At 35.3% G+C, this 16,600-nt stretch overlaps 1 pseudogene; it reads left to right on the top strand.

Moving 5' to 3' along the window:
• The first annotated feature begins 1,298 nt into the window (after positions 1-1,298).
• On the top strand, positions 1,299-14,275 carry LOC121036488 (quinone oxidoreductase-like; annotated as a pseudogene).
• The last annotated feature ends 2,325 nt before the right edge of the window (positions 14,276-16,600 follow it).

Raw genomic sequence — 16,600 nt, forward strand, 5'->3', positions numbered from 1 at the left:
ACTTTTGTGGTTTTGTCCTTATAAGTTGGGTGAGAATCAGTGACCTAAAAGTGAAAGGCTCTAACTTTTGTGACACATCCCCTAAGTATCTGGTCCCCTCCATTAGAACTTAAACAGGGGCACCTGGGTGACTCAATCAGTTGAATGTCTGACTTTCAGCTCAGGTCATGATCCCATGCTTCATGAGTTTGAGCCCTGGGTCAAAGCCCTGGGTTGGGCTCTATGCTGTCATCACAGAGCCTGGAGCCTGCTTCAGGTTCTGTGTCTCCCTTTCTCTCTCTACCCCTCCCCTGCCCATGCTCTGTCTCTTAAAAGTAATGTATACATAGATATATACAGATATACATACATAATATATATGTACATATTAAAAAAAAAAAGAACCTAAACAATTTTCCTTGGTCTCAGACTTACCCAAGCAAAATGGCAGTTTTTATTTCACTCAAGTTACAGGCTTCCTTTAGGCCTTTATATTATATCTCTAGTGATTATTTTATATATTTGGAATTTTCAGTACTTCTCAATTGTTCCTTATTTGAAAATTTTGCAAACTTTTTAGGCATAAAATCTTGTAAGAAAGGATCAGATACCTGAGTTCATCATACTGGACTTATTTTGAAAGAAGACTATAGTGGTTCTTTACAATAATAGCTAATAATAATAACACACTGCTTTCCACAGTCTAGACACTTTTAACCATTATATGGTGGTGGTGGTGGTGGTGTGTGTAAAACCCTTAGTTAACCCTATGATGAAGGTACTTAAAGATGAAGAAAATTGTTTAAGGTGATGCAGCTAGTAAGACTCAAGATTTGAATCCAAATACAGCTTTTACAGTCTGTAGTCAAACAGGATCTGAATCCAGATATACCTTTTGCAGTCTATAATTTTAAGAATTATTTTATCCTGCCTCTCAGAAAGATGAATATGAAGACAAATATGTAGAAGAGTTTTTATTTTTTTTTTTAAGACTTTAAGACCAAAATTAGACAAAATTTAAAACACTGTGCATCTTGCCACTTTACCTGAATGAAACCCAGGTCCCTGGAAAACCTAACTAGTCCACAATAAAACAAAGAGCTAGGAAATAGGCAAAAAATAAAAAGTCTTTTTACGTATAAAATTTAAATCACAAAAGCCCATGGATTACACCCTCATGCAGCTATCATTACTTATTATGGTGCCTTGAATCGTGGCTCCCCAAAATATATGTCCAGGTCCTAATCCCCAGAACCTGTGAAAGTTAACTTATTTGGGAAAAGGGTCTCTGCAGACATAATTAAGCTAAGGATCTTGAGATGAGGAGATCATCCTGGATTATCTACATTATCTGGTTCTTAAATCCAATGATAGTGTCCTTGGAAGAGATCTGCAGAGCAGACACAAGCAGAAGAGGTAAGTGGCCATGAGGGCAGAGATTGGAGTGACACAGACACAAGTCAAAGGTCAGTAGGCTCCAGAAGCTGAAAGAGGCAAAAAATAGATTCTCCCCTAGAGCCTCCAGAGGAAATGTGGCCTTGCTGACAACTTGATTTCAGACTACCCATCTCCAAAACTATTAGAGAATATATTTTTGTTATTTAAATCACATGAGAGAAGAACTGCTTTAGGACATTAATTGGCTTATTTATATACCACCTATTCAACAAAGGAATTCAAGGTGGCTAATAAAAATACTTGCAATAAGTAAAACAATACTTGGAAAAAGCAAACACAAAAAGAATAGAGAAAATCTATGACATTTGAGTTCAGACCTTAGTTCCCAAGTGCCTAGTAGCAAAACCAAAATGGGAAAGATATCAAGTGTTTATAATTCTATAACCTTTGGAGCACCTGGGTGGCTCAGTCAGTTAAGTGTCCATCTTCGGCTCAGGTCATGATCTTGCAGTTCCTGACTTGGAGCCCTGCATCAGGCTCTGTGCTGACAGCTCAGAGCCTGGAGCCTGCTTCAGATTCTGTGTCTCCTTCTCTCTTTGCCCCTCCCCTTCTCTCTCTCTCTCTCTCTCTCTCTCTCTCAAATAAATAAACAATAAATTAAAAAAAAAAAAACAATTTTATAAGCTCAAAATTGTGCTTTCTAGTTAGAAATGCCTCCATAAGTGATAGGAATTGAGAAACATTTTGAACCATATACTTGGAAACCAATTTTAGATAAATACGAAGGCCTTCCCAGATTTTTTGTGGACAACAGTATCATAAGACAAGGACACAGACTTAAGAGCCAAGCTGCCTGAGTTTGGATCTCAACTCTCCTGCTCACTAATATGTGATCATGGGAAGTCAATCTCTGTGTTTCAGTTTCCATTTCTACAGGGTGGGAATGATAATAGTATTTGCTTTCATATTGAAAGGATTAAATGACTTAATACATACAAGATATTTAAAACTGGACATAGCATATAATAATCACTTAATAAATGGTAACATATTTCTGCACAAGCAATACTATAGCAAAGAAGAGTAATGTTTTTCATATACAATGCTCTCCAATAACCTAGATTAGTACAAAAGTAAGAAAGCGTTAAGATCTTGAGGATAGTTCACACATACAGGGGGAATAAATATAACATCACTGAAACCTGACTTGGAATGTGATGGACACTAACACTGAGTCGCACTTTTCAAAAGGAAGCCTCTGATCAGAGACCAATATGTTCCATACATCAGTGCTGGTAAACAAATGTCTGTGACCTATCCACAAACAAAAAATACAGAAATCAGGAAAACATGTTTAGAAAGTTCAATATCAGTTTGAAAAATATAATCATAAGAAATTGGGCTTTATATTTGGTATTTAAATTTTTTTTATTTCTTTAGAAAAATATTCTAGTTGTATTGTATGAAGCTTTCAATCCATGACTGATTACAGGGGAAAAAAAAGAAAAAAACTTTCCTTTGATTAGCCTTGTGCTATATACAACCAGAACCATTCTCAGAAAATCCTTTATCTGTGCAAATGCCCCAATGGGTACATACTAGACACTCCCAAATTCTCAGTAAACAAAACAAAACAAAAACAGAATAGGAATTGGAACTGACTTGGAACATTTTAATGAAATTATACTTATTTTACATATTCAAAGTCAAAGCTAAATTATTCAAGTAGAGCCAATCTATTGAAACTGCATTGTAAAATAACCATGCCAAATTATTTAGAGACAAAAGACAAACTGTGAAGTATGAGAAAATTGACTAAAATAGGACCCTGTTATTTTTTTTTTAGGTAGAAATGTCTTCAAAGTTGCATAGGTTGAGCCAACTGACAATAAAGAAATAGGCAATGGATGACTCAAAAAACTATAAAAATGTCCATTTATTATACAAAATAATCTGGGTGCTTTACTACAAACCCAACCATGCTGTATTCTTCAGGACATGAAATTCTAACATTCATGTTAATTTTTCACACTTTGGACTTTGAATACAGCCAAATTCTGGTCTCAGCTCTATCATTTATGAGCCATATGACCTTGGGCAAGTCACTTTTAGAAACTGTTTCATTTTCTATAATATAGATATAATAAAATTTGTCATTGGGAAGATACGACATTAAAACGATATCAAGACCATGACAAGAAGGATAGCAGACCAGGGTAACTCAGTTAATTCAGACAGGAGGAGGCAGAGTTGTGCTATTGTGGCTGTGTCTAATGAAAGTCAGGGCAGGTAATCTTACCCAACTCTGCCTTCACTCCAGTAGGATTTAGTGCAATGCTGTAATTGCCCCCACTTAAAAGACAAAGAGCTCTGATAATTTTGAGGTGAGTGAGTTATAATTATAATGGATTGTAATGCTTTAGAATACTGCTTCTGTTAAAATTGATGACAATCATCTTAAAAATGAACTTTTGCAATATTACATTTCTAAATCCCATATTGCCTATACTGTGTTTATATTCAAGAGAATTACCTTTAAAACTACACTATTGGAGAAAAAAGGGAGCTAACCTAAATAAAATTCAGAAAATACTGTTTTGACTAGATTCTTGAAGGCTAAAAACAAAAAGAATTGTACATAAACACTATATTCTAGTTGATAAATTTATTTTTCACAGCAGTATGGACTAAGTATTCTAAAGCTACTCTGCATGTATACTGCAATTGGTTGAGCAAATAAGTAAATAAATTATAGATAATGGGAGCCGGATCTCATTCTGTCAGAGATAGAAGCTACAAATAAGCAATGGGGGAAGGGGAGAATAAACCCTGTGGTTCTGAAGTTAAAGTCAGAGATAGTGAAATGAACTCACCTACCCCCTCAAACACACACACACACACACACACACACACACACACACACACACACACAGATATTTTTAACATGTATACACATGGATTTGTATTACACATATATTTCTTAGCTCTGTCTGCTGAGAGGACATGAAAGCAATAACATCACAGTAACAACAAGCATACCCAGCACCGAGATCTTAGATTCTGAAAACCATTCTCCAACAAAAAGAACCAGGGGTCCTTGGATAAATGGCTGATTCTAGGGCTGGATAGAAAAAATCCAAGATAAACCTAGAGAATTTAATAGGAGCAGAAGGAGAGTGTCAAAAAGGAGATGAAAAATAAGAAAGATGAGGTGGTGGAGGAAGAGGAGGAGGAGACTATGGGATCATGTCAAAAGGGCCCAAGGAGCAGGGTGCCTGGATGGCTCAGTCAACTAAGCATCCAATTCTTGATTTTGGCTTGGGTCAAGATCTCCCAGTCATGATCTCATGGTTCACGAAATTGAACCCTGCATCAAGCTCTGCACTGAGCATGGAGCCGCTTAAGATTCTTTCCTTCCCTCTCCCTCTGCCCCACTCCTGCTTGTGCTCTCTCTTTCTCTTTCTCTCTCTCTCTCAAAAAAATATAAATTTAAAAAATAATTTTAAACAATAAAAGGACACAGAAACCAATTTGAGAAAGTTTCTCAAATAGTCAAAGCAGGATCCATTGAGCAGTAAAATAAATATTTAGTATTAGACTGTTAGTAGCATAAGCATACCTCATTTTATTGTACTTCACTTTGTTACACTTCACAGATACTGCATTCTTTGCAGATTGAAAGTCTGTGGCAATCCTGCATCAAACTAATTTATTGGCAACATTTTTCTAACAGCATTTGCTCACTTTGTGGCTCTGTGTCACATTTTGGTAATTCTCACAATATTTCAAACTTTTTTTATGATTAATATATTTGTTATGGTGATCTTTGATCAATGGTCTTTGATGTTACTATTATAATTGTTTTGGGGTGCCATGAACCACACCCATATAAAATGGTGAACTTAACAGATAAATGTGTGTGTTCTGTTTTCTCCATTGACTGGCCATTCCTTATCTGTCTGTCTCTCTTCAGGCCTTTTTATTTCTTGAGACACAACAATATTGAAATTAGGCCAATTAATAGTTCTACAAATGGCCTCTAAGTGTTCAATTGAAAGGAAGAGTCACATGTCTCTCACTTTAAATCAAAAGCTTGAAATGGTGGGGCGCCTGGGTGGCGCAGTCGGTTAAGCGTCCGACTTCAGCCAGGTCACGATCTCGCGGTCCGTGAGTTCGAGCCCCGCGTCGGGCTCTGGGCTGATGGCTCAGAGCCTGGAGCCTGTTTCCGATTCTGTGTCTCCCTCTCTCTCTGCCCCTCCCCCGTTCATGCTCTGTCTCTCTCTGTCCCAAAAATAAAAATAAACGTTGAAAAAAAAAATTAAAAAAAAAAAAGCTTGAAATGGTTAAGCATAGTAGGGAAGGCGTGTCAAAAGCTGAGCTAAGCCAAAAGTTAGGTATCTTGTGCCAAATAGCCAATTTGTGAATGCAAAGAAAAGGTTCTTGGAGGAAATGTAAAGTGATACCCCAGTGAACACACAAATGATAAGAAAGTGAAACAAATAGCCTATTGCTTATATGGTGACTGTTTTAGTGGTCTGGATAGATCAAACCAGTCACAGTGTTCCCATAAGCCAAATCCTAATCTAGAGCAAGGTCCTAACTTTCTTTAACATTATAAGAGCTGAGAGAGGTAAGAAAGCTGCAGAAGGAAAGTTTGAAGCTACCAGAGGCAGGTTCCTGAAGTTTAAGAAAAGGACCTGTTTCCTTAACATCAAAGTACAAGGTGAAGCAGCAAGTGCTAACATAGAAACTGCAGCAAATCATCCAGAAGATCCAGGTACAATAATTAATGAAGGTGGCTACAGTAAACAATAGATTTTCAATGTATTGAAAAAGATGCTTCTGGTGGAAAAAGATTCCATCTAGGTCTTTCATAGCTAGAGAGAAGTCAGTGCCTGGCTTCATATCTTCAAAGGAGAGGCTGACTTCCTTGTTAGGGAGCTAAATGTAGCTGGTGACTTGAAGTTGAAGCCAATGCTCATTTATCATTCTGAAAATCATAGGGTTCTTAAGAATTATGCTAAGTCTATTGTGATTATGATGTATAAAAGGAAAAACAAAGCTTGGATGACAGCACATCTCTTTATGACATGATTTACTAAATATTTTAAGCCTACTATTGAGACCTATTGCTCAGAAAAAAAAGAAAGAAAGAAAAAAAAAAAGAAAACTATTCCTCTCAAAATATTACTCCTTATCAACAATGCATCTGGTCATCTAAGAGCTCTGATGGAGATGTACAAGGAGATTAATGTTGATTTCATGCCTGCCAATATAAGATCTATTCATGCTTCCAACCCATGGATCAAGGAGTAATTTTGACTTTCAAATCTTACTATTTAAGAGGTGCATTTTTATAAGGCTATCACTGACATAGATAATGATTCTTCTGATGGATCTGGGAAAAATTAATTGGAAACTTTAGGGAAAGGATTCACCATTCTAAATGCCATTAAGAGCATTTGTGACTCAATGGAAAAGGTCAAAATGTCAGCATTAAAAGAAATTGATGCCAATCTTCATGGATGACTTTGAAGGTTCAAGTCTTCAGTGAAAAGAGGTAATCACAGATGTGGTGGAAATGACAAGAGAATTAGAATTAGAAGTGGACCCTGAAAATGTGACTGAGTTGCTGCAATCTTATGATAAAACTTGAACAGATGAGGAATTGCTTCTCATAAATGAACAAAGAAAGTGGTTTCTTCAAATATAATCTACTCCTGGTGAGATAATTTGAAGATTATTGAAATGACAACAAAGGATTTAGAATATTAAATAATCTTAGTTGATATAGCAATAACAGGGTTTGAGGGTTGACTCCAATTTTACAATAAATTCTATTGTGGGGAAAATGCTATCAAACAACATCAATGCCACAGAGAAATTGTTCATGAAAAGAAGAGTCAATGCTGCAAAATTTGTCTTATTTTAGGAAGCTGCCACAGCCACCCCAACCTTAAGTAACCACCACCCTGATCAGTCAGTAACCATCAATATCAAAGCAAGACCCACCAACAGTAAAAAGACTACAACTTACTGAAAATTCACATGATGGTTAAAATTTTTTAGCAATAAAGTATTTTTGAATTGTCACAGACTTTTTTTTTAGCTATAATTCTATTGCACACCAATAGACTACAGCATAGTGTAAACATAACTTTCGTATGCATTGGGAAACGAAAAAATTCAGTGGACTCACTTTATTGTGATATTGCTTTATTGCAGGAACTAAACCTACAATATCTCTGAGCTATGCCTGTAATAGTATTTATAACTCAAAGACCAAAGTAAATATTCACAAGTACATCCTAATATACATAATTTATTGACAAAATAATGAGGAAGAAAGGAAAGTGCTTCCTTCAGAAAAATTCTAAATAATTTATTCTCCCTCCAAGAGGTGGAGCTTAATTTTCTTCCACTGGAATGTGTGCTAGACTTTGTTACTTGCTTCAAAATAATAGGCTATGAAATGAGAAAAACAGGAACTTTACAGTGCAGAAACTTGTCAGATTCCACCTTAAGTGAAAAAAATTGACACCACTGGTGATAAGACATGTTATGATATAACCCTTGATAGGGTTTGATAAGAAGCACATTTCACTTCTGATATTCTTCCAAAAAATTTTTAGAACTTCTGATAAGTAAATATCAGATAAAACTGAATCAACGATGTTCTACAAAGTACCTGATGAATATTCTTAAAAATTATGAAGGATGTAGGGCACCTGGGTGGCTCAGTGGGTTAAATGCCAGACTTCAGCCTCAGGTCATGATCTCACAGTTTGTGAGTTCAAGCCTCATGTTGGTCTCTGTGCCGACAGCTAGGAACCTGGAGCCTGCTTCAGAGTCTGTGTCTCCCTCTCTGTCTCTGCCCCTCTCCTTCTTGCTCTCTGTCTGTCTCTCTCTCTCAAAAATAAATCAATATTAAAAAAATATGAAGGATGTGAAGAGGAAGGAAAGACTGTGATACTGTCACCAGCTGAAGAAGGCTAAGGATACATGATGACTGAAAGTTAAGTGGTATCCTAGCTCTCTTGATTCAAACTATACTACAAAGCTATATTAATAAAAACAGTATTGTACTTGCTCAAAAACAGATACGTAGATCAATGGAACAGAATAAAGAGCCCAGAAATAAACCCATGCTATATGATCAACCAATCTATGAAAAAGGAGACAAGAACATACAAAGGGTAAAATACAGTCTCTTCAATAAAGTATATTTGGAAAATTAGACAGCTACATGCCAAAGATTGAAACTAGACCACTTTCTTACACCATGTACAAAAATAAACTCATAATGGATTAGTGAAAGACCTTAATGTAAGACCTGAAACTATAAAACTCCTAGGATGAAACATAGGCAATAGATTCTTTGGCATTTGTCCTGTCAATATTGTTTTGGATATGCCTCCTCAGGCAAAAGGAAAAAAAAAGAAGACACAAATAAATGGGACTACATCAAACTGAAAAGCTTTACACATTGACAGAAACCATCAACAAAACAAAAAAGACAACCTAATGAATGGGAGAAGATACTTGCAAATGATGTATCTAATAAGGAGTTGTTACTGAAAATATAAAAAGAATTCATACAACTCAGTAACAGAAACAGCAGCAGCAGCAACAGCAACAATAATGAGCCTGAGTAACAAATAGAGGACCTGAATAGACATTTTTCCAAAAAAGACACACAGATGGCCAACAGGAATGTGAAAAGATGTTCCATATCGATAGTCATCAGAGAAACCCAAATCAAAACCAAGATGAAATACTACCTCACACATGTCACAATGGCTGTTATCAAAAAGATAAGAAATAATAGGTATTGGTGAGGATGTGGATAAAAGGGAACCCTTGTGCACTATTGTGAGAATGTGAATTGGTACAGCCAATATGGAAAACAGTATGGAGATTCCTCAAAAATTTATAGAAATCCAGCAATTCCATTTCTGGGTATTTATCTGAAAAAAAGAAAAGAAAAAGAAAACACTAGTTTGAAAAGATATGTATACCCCTATGTTCACTGCAGCATTGTTGACAATAGCCAAGATATGGAAGTAATGTGTGCCCATCGACAGATGAATGGCTAAAGACATTGTGGTATATATATGTGTGGTATATATATATATATATATATATATATATATATATATATATACAATTTAATATTACTCAGCCATAAAAACGAATGAAATCTTGCCATTTATGAAAATGTGGTTGGATTTAGAGGCTATTGTGCTAAGTGAAATAACCTAGAGAAAGACAAATAACATATAATTTTGCTTATATGTGTAATCTAAAAAACAAAACAAATATACCAGCAAAACAAAACAGAAACAGACTCATAAGGGGAGATCGGTGGAGGCATGAACAAAATAGGTGAAGGGATTAAGAAGGACAAACTTCTAATTATAAAATAACTTAGTTATAAAATAAATAATTCACAGGGATATAATGTACAGCAGAGAGAATATAGTCAATAATTTGCAATAACTTTGTGTGGTGTGGCAACAGATAGTAACTAGACCTATAATGATAATCATTTCATAATGTATAAAAATATCATCACTATCTTTTACACCTAAAACTAATGTGATATTGTATGTCAATTTAATTCAATTTAAAAATAAATAAAGATTAATGAAAAAAATATATAGTTCTGACATATAAAAATTTGTATTTGACATTAATTAGAAGTTCATACACACATATATATGTACATACATACAGTTAAACTGATATCCCCTGGAATGGATCATGGAATTTAAGAATGTGAAATATTAACAAAATCTACAAGTTAGTTAATAGCATTGTACCAGTGTTAATTTCTTGGTTTTAATACATATGTTTGTATAAGATGTTAGCACTGAGAAACTTTCATGAAGGTATATGATAACTCTTTATACTGTCTTTACAATTTTTCCATAAATCAGAAACTATTCCAAAATAATTCCCCTTTAATCTATAATATCTACATTTCTAAAATCTTAACATTTGTTAATTTTGGAGAGAAAATACATACAGGTTTCAAAAACTACTGTCGTATTTATTTTTCTGTAATTTTATTTTTTCTAAAAGAAAAATACTGCAATATTAATTTTCCCCCTTTCATTCAATGATTTTTAGTGCTTACACAACCTTAGTTAACATTACATAAAAATATATAATAATGTTTTAATAACATCATAATAAAAATTCTGACTCTAGTGAATTAAGTGTAATGGATTTTTGGAGCCTCTATTAACTCTAAGTTTACAAGACTGCTGCTTAGTTATCTAGTGGCATAGTGTTCTGAGAAATTTAAAGGAACTGCTACAAGTGCCTAATTAATCCTTACAAAGTTGAGATAATCTGATTCATTAAAAGAACAATGTGTGCCTGGTACTGAACTAGAAATTTTTAATTACCATTTTGTACTTTGCTGATAACTTGATCTTCAGTGAAAAAAAGTGACTGTCTCTAGGTGACGTATCAAAAAGTTTAAAGCACAAAACTTCAGGAAATATAAGAAATCTCGGATAAATGACCTAGATTTTCAGAATATATTTTTCTCATTTTGAAGTCATTTTCCTTACACTGTATGATTCTTAGGACAATTTTAATAGAACCCCTCTTTCTAACACAAAATTTTAATAACATTGAGTCACTTAAGCATTGAATACCTTGAAGTTGCTTTCTAATTTAATTCTTCCACTATTTGCTTCCATCTATTTTCTTCTAATGTTAAATGTATCCTATTTTCAAGATTTTTTAAAAAAATTTTTTTTAACGTTTATTTATTTTTGAGACAGAGAGAGACAGAGCATGAACGGGGGAGGGGCAGAGAGAGGGAGACACAGAATCTGAAACAGGCTCCAGGCTCTGAGGTGTCAGCACAGAGCCCGACGAGGGGCTCGAACTCACAGACTGAGAGATCATGACCTGAGCCGAAGTTGGACGCTTAACCGACTGAGCCACCCAGGCGCCCCAAGATTTTCTTTTTTATTAGCAGTTGTAGTAATCCCTTTTAAACTTAAAAAGACTCACAGTGTTCCAAGATATTACAGTGAAACAAAAGTTAGTTACTTGATATTAGATTTAATACTAGGGATTTTTTTAAACAAACATCTGTCTTTACATAAAATTAATAATCTACATATGAATTTACCTATATCAAAACATCTTTTGAGAACTTTTTCAGAGATAATTAATCTTGTAGATATCTTTGCGTTACTTCCCTTCATGAACACCTCCTAAATTAACTTTCATGTGGAAAAGTAACAATTTCTAGGCCAATCATATTAAATTATTTCATGAGAGAGTTTATCATTTCACCTGACTCAATATTCTACTACTTATACTTTTGATCTAAAACCTGTTTGACAGATAAAAGTTGAAACTCTTCCTTAGTGGGATGAGGTTAGAAAATTCTTTAAAATCTAAGAATAGTTCTAATATAAAAAGATTGAAGGGGGGCCTGGGTGGCTCAGTAGGTTAAGCATCTGACTTCAGCTCAGGTCATAATCTTGCAGTCTGTGAGTTTGAGTCCTATGTCAGGCTCTGTGCTGACAGCTCAGAGCCTGGAGCCTGGTTTGGATTCTGTGGCTCCCTCTCTCTCTGCCCCTCCTCCACTCACATTCTTTCCCTCTTTCAAAAATAAATAAACATTAAGAAAAAGTAAAAAGATTGTAGAGGCCAAATTTGAGGTACACATTTCTATGAAGTTATCACTGCCTATTAAATAACACATACTTTTGCAGTATCCAGGTCTTTTTTTCTTTCTTTCTTTTTAACTTTTGTTTTCTTACTTTTTAAGTGAACAGTATTTAGAATTGAATTTGGTGCTCATTAAAATTGATACTCCCCCAGAGTAGAGTAAAGTAGTTTAAATTAAAAAGATATACATATGTATGTGTATAAAGAAACTTTGATTCAATATTTTACCATAAACTGGAATTTCTGCAGAACTATATATAGATTTCTTAATATTCCCATGGCCCATCTCTATTATTAAGTTCAGCTGGGACTTCAGCTTCAAATGAGATATAGTAATAAGTACTAGATTTACCCTCCTGTGTAAAACAACAACAACAACATCAAAATCAAGGTGCTGGGCATCAAGCAACCGAAGAGAGTAATCCCTGAGAAATAGAAAACATCTGAGGTGACCCCTACAAATGTAGGGGCTTTCTGCCATGAGAGATTTCCAAGTTATGGTTCAGAGAAGAAGAACACAGGAAGAACCTAGCCTGAGGAAGTGGAAGTCCAGAGAGAAAAAGCAGCCTAGAGTTTACAGGGCAACACCATAAAGGAGGGACCTGCACAGAAAAATAACCCAGACTCATGCAGAATGATCCTGCTGAATATTCCACAGAGAAGTGATTAGTGATTGTATTTGACGAGACTGCCAGAGGTAGTAAAAAGCATCCAAAAGGATTAAAGCAAATACTGCACAATATTGACACAGGCCAGGAAAAGTACCTGTTCCATACAGCCATACCAGAAAAACTCATAATTCATGTAGCATTGGGTAGGGTACTCAGAAGAGTCTTGTCTTAGTAGTGGGGGATAGTTAGCCCTATACTGGGTACTTTTTTGGAGCCACCTAATGAGTCATAAAAGCAAGACCATAAAGGATCTATTTCCAAGTAACCTTAATGCATACAAGAATGAAGCTTAAGGTAGAATCTGAGTGAGCCCTTGCAGAATTTGCTTCCCCTCTCTGGAACCAGGTCACCATAGCAACTGGACTGAAATTGATGAGAGCAATTAGAGTTTTTGAATTTGGTGGGCCGGAAGTGCTGAAATTCCAGTCGGATGTGGCAGTATCAACTCCAAAAGACCATCAGGTTCTAATCAAGGTCCATGCACGTGGTGTAAACCCAGTGGAAACATATATTTGTTCTGGTACTCACAGGATAAAACCACTCTTACAACCTATACTCCTGGTTCAGGTGTGGCTGGGGTAATGGAAGCTGTATGAGATCATACATCTACTTTCAAGAAAGGTGATGGAGTTTTCACTACCAGCACCATCTCTGGGGGTTATGCCAACTATGCTCTTGCAGCAGATCTCACTGTATACCCACTGCCAGAAAAACTGGACTTTAAACAAGGAGCTGCCATCGGTATCCCATATTTTACTGCTTATTGAGCTCTGCTCCACAGTGCCCATGTGAAAGCTGGAGAAAGTGTTCTGGTTTATGGGGCTAGTGGAGGAGTTGGACTGGCAGTATGCCAGATTGCTAGAGTTTGTGGTTTAAAGGTTCTGGGCACAGCTGGTACTGAGGAAGGACAAAACATCGTTTTGCAAAATGGAACCCATGAAGTGTTTAACCACAGAGAACGTAATTATATTAATAAAATTAAGAAATCTGTCGGTGAAAAAGGAATTGATGTGATCATTGAAATGTTAGCCAATGTAAATCTTAATGATTTGAATCTTCTGTCACATGGAGGGCGAGTAATAGCTGTTGGCAGCAGAGGTCCTATTGAAATAAACCCACAGGACACCATGACAAAGGAATCTGGTATAATTGGGGTTGCTCTCTACTCATCAACTAAGGAGGAATTTAAGCAATATGCAGCAGCCCTTCAAGCTGGAATGGAAATTGGTTGACTGAAACCTGTAATAGGCTCTCAGTCACTATTCATTGGAGAAGGTGGCCCAGGCTCATGAAAATATCATCCATAGCAGTGGAGCTACTGGGAAAATGATTCTTCTCTTAGAATGATTAAGTCATGTATTTCTTGTGTAATTAGAAGTTTCCTGCCCCAGTTTTACTTATACTACTTTTGCTCTAATTAGCATTCATTTGATTTAGTGAGTTTCTTATATTGAAAAACAAGACTTATCTTTAGAGATCCAAGCATTGGAGTACAATTTATTTTACAGTTCACAATATGCTTTATGCCTCACACCAACTTCTAATCAAGGAATCATCATAGTGGGAAGTAGAATGTTATAGCCATTTGGCATTGGGTACATTACAGAAATTCCTTGTACTTGATAATTAATTCCATACCTTGGACTAAAGCAAGCTAATTAAAAATAAGACTGTATGATTTCCAAGCCTACTTGTCCTTGTAAAGGATCTTCAGTATATGTTTAGCCCAGAACTATATTGGACTCAAGATTTTCTAGACTAAACAAGACCCCTTTTCCAAACTAATCTCATTGGCAAAGTAAACAATGTCCACACGAATTTGTTTTTTTAAAAAACAGTTTTCTAATATTTACCCAAATATTAGAACATTCACTATGTTAATTGTTGATTACTAATTATCCATATATTCTGTGAAGATAACAGCCTTATCTTTGTTATAATGTGATAGTAGGTCCATAGTCTCTCCAGACAGATACTTCTTGATGATTTGATTTTCAAAGTAGATTTAGAATTATCTGTGTGATGGGAATCATATATTTTTCTTTAAATTACTAAACAAATTTGACATATTAAGAGTGGGTGGCTTTTGTTTTCATAGCATGGTAACTTGCAGTAAATTCTGTAGAAAAATAAAAACTGTGTTTACCTATTTCATCCTTATATAATACTTGCCTTACCTCACATCTCTTTTACATAGCTCCTAATGATTAATTCCTAACAGTGTTCTGTGTTGGAAGTCTTTATCTAAACTAAATAAATGCCATTAATGTTATGTGCAAAAAAAAAAAAAAAAAAAAAAAAGAATGAAGCTTAAGAAATATTTATAAGAATGGGTGCTTGGGTAGCTCAGTCAGTTGAGCATCCGGCTCTTGATTTTATCTAAGGTCATGATCCCAGGGTCATGGGATTGAGCCCCACATCAGGCTCCATGCTGAGTGTGGAGCCTGCTTAATATTCTCTCTCTCCCTCTGCCCCTCTCCCCTACTTGTATACACACACACACTCTCAAATTAAAATAAATACATAAAACTGCTTTTAAAAAAACATAAAGAATATTTATAGGCATAAGAAGACTCAGAAAGTAAAATCCACAAGGTCTGTCACCCAACCAAAGATTTGGAGACATGCAATGAAGCAGAAAGATATGATCCATACTGAGAATAATCAATCAATCAAACCTGATTTAAAACTGACATAAGTGCTAGAATTAGCAGACCCAAAGAATAAACACAGTAATTATGCCTTCAATACATGTGTCTAAAAAGTTAAGTAGAAATATTGAAGATAGGAAAAAGACCCACATCAGACTTGTAGAGATGAAAACTACAATGTCTAAAGTAAAATTAAGGGTATTGAAGAAAAAGCAATAGAAACTGTCCGAAATTTAAAACAGAAAATATAATTTTAGAACAAGTGCAAAGCTCAAGTGAGCTCTGGAAGAACTTCAAGCAACCTTTTAAATATGTAACTGGATCCCTGAAGTAGTGAAAAAAGAAGGGGCAAACAAAACAATCTAAAGAAACAGTGGCCAATGTTTTTCAAATTTCATGAAAATTAAACACCCATATTCCAAGAAGCTAAATGAGCTTTAAGCACAAAAAGAAGTAAAGAAAATCGCATCAACACACTTCATAATACAATTGCTTAAAACCAGTTATAAAAGGAAAACTCTTAAAAGCAGCCAAAGGAAAAGAGATATGTATACAAATAAAAGGAAGAAAGCAGAATTCTCACCGGAAAAATGCAAACAGTGGAGGAATATCTTTAAAAATGTAAAAGAGGGGCGCCTGGGTGGTGCAGTCAGGTAAGCGTCCGACTTCAGCCAGGTCACGATCTCACGGACCGGGAGTTCGAGCCCCGCGTCAGGCTCTGGGCTGATGGCTCGGAGCCTGGAGCCTGTTTCCGATTCTGTGTCTCCCTCTCTCTCTGCCCCTCCCCCGTTCATGCTCTGTCTCTCTCTGTCCCAAAAATAAATAAAACGTTGAAAAAAAAAATTAAAAAATGTAAAAGAGAAGACAGAAAACCTAGAGTTTAATACTCAGTGAATATATTTTTCAAAAATAAATGAAAAAACAAGGGTAGTTCAAACATATAAAAGCTGGAAAATAATTTTGAGGAGACTTACACTACAATAAGCTGAAAAGAATTTTCTCATGCAGATGAAAAATGATACCAGCTGAAAGTATACATCTAAAGGAATTAAGATTACCAAAAAAGGTAACTATGTGGGTAAAAAAAAATTTTTTTCCTATAATTTAAATTTCTTCAAAAGATAATTCACCACTTAAACAAATTCATTGTGTTTTATAACATGTATAAGTAAAATAAATGAAAAAATACTAAAAGACCAG

The sequence above is a fragment of the Herpailurus yagouaroundi genome, unplaced genomic scaffold (genome assembly GCF_014898765.1).
Source record: "Herpailurus yagouaroundi ecotype Mexico unplaced genomic scaffold, PumYag 162, whole genome shotgun sequence".
Taxonomy (NCBI): Eukaryota; Metazoa; Chordata; class Mammalia; order Carnivora; family Felidae; genus Herpailurus; species Herpailurus yagouaroundi.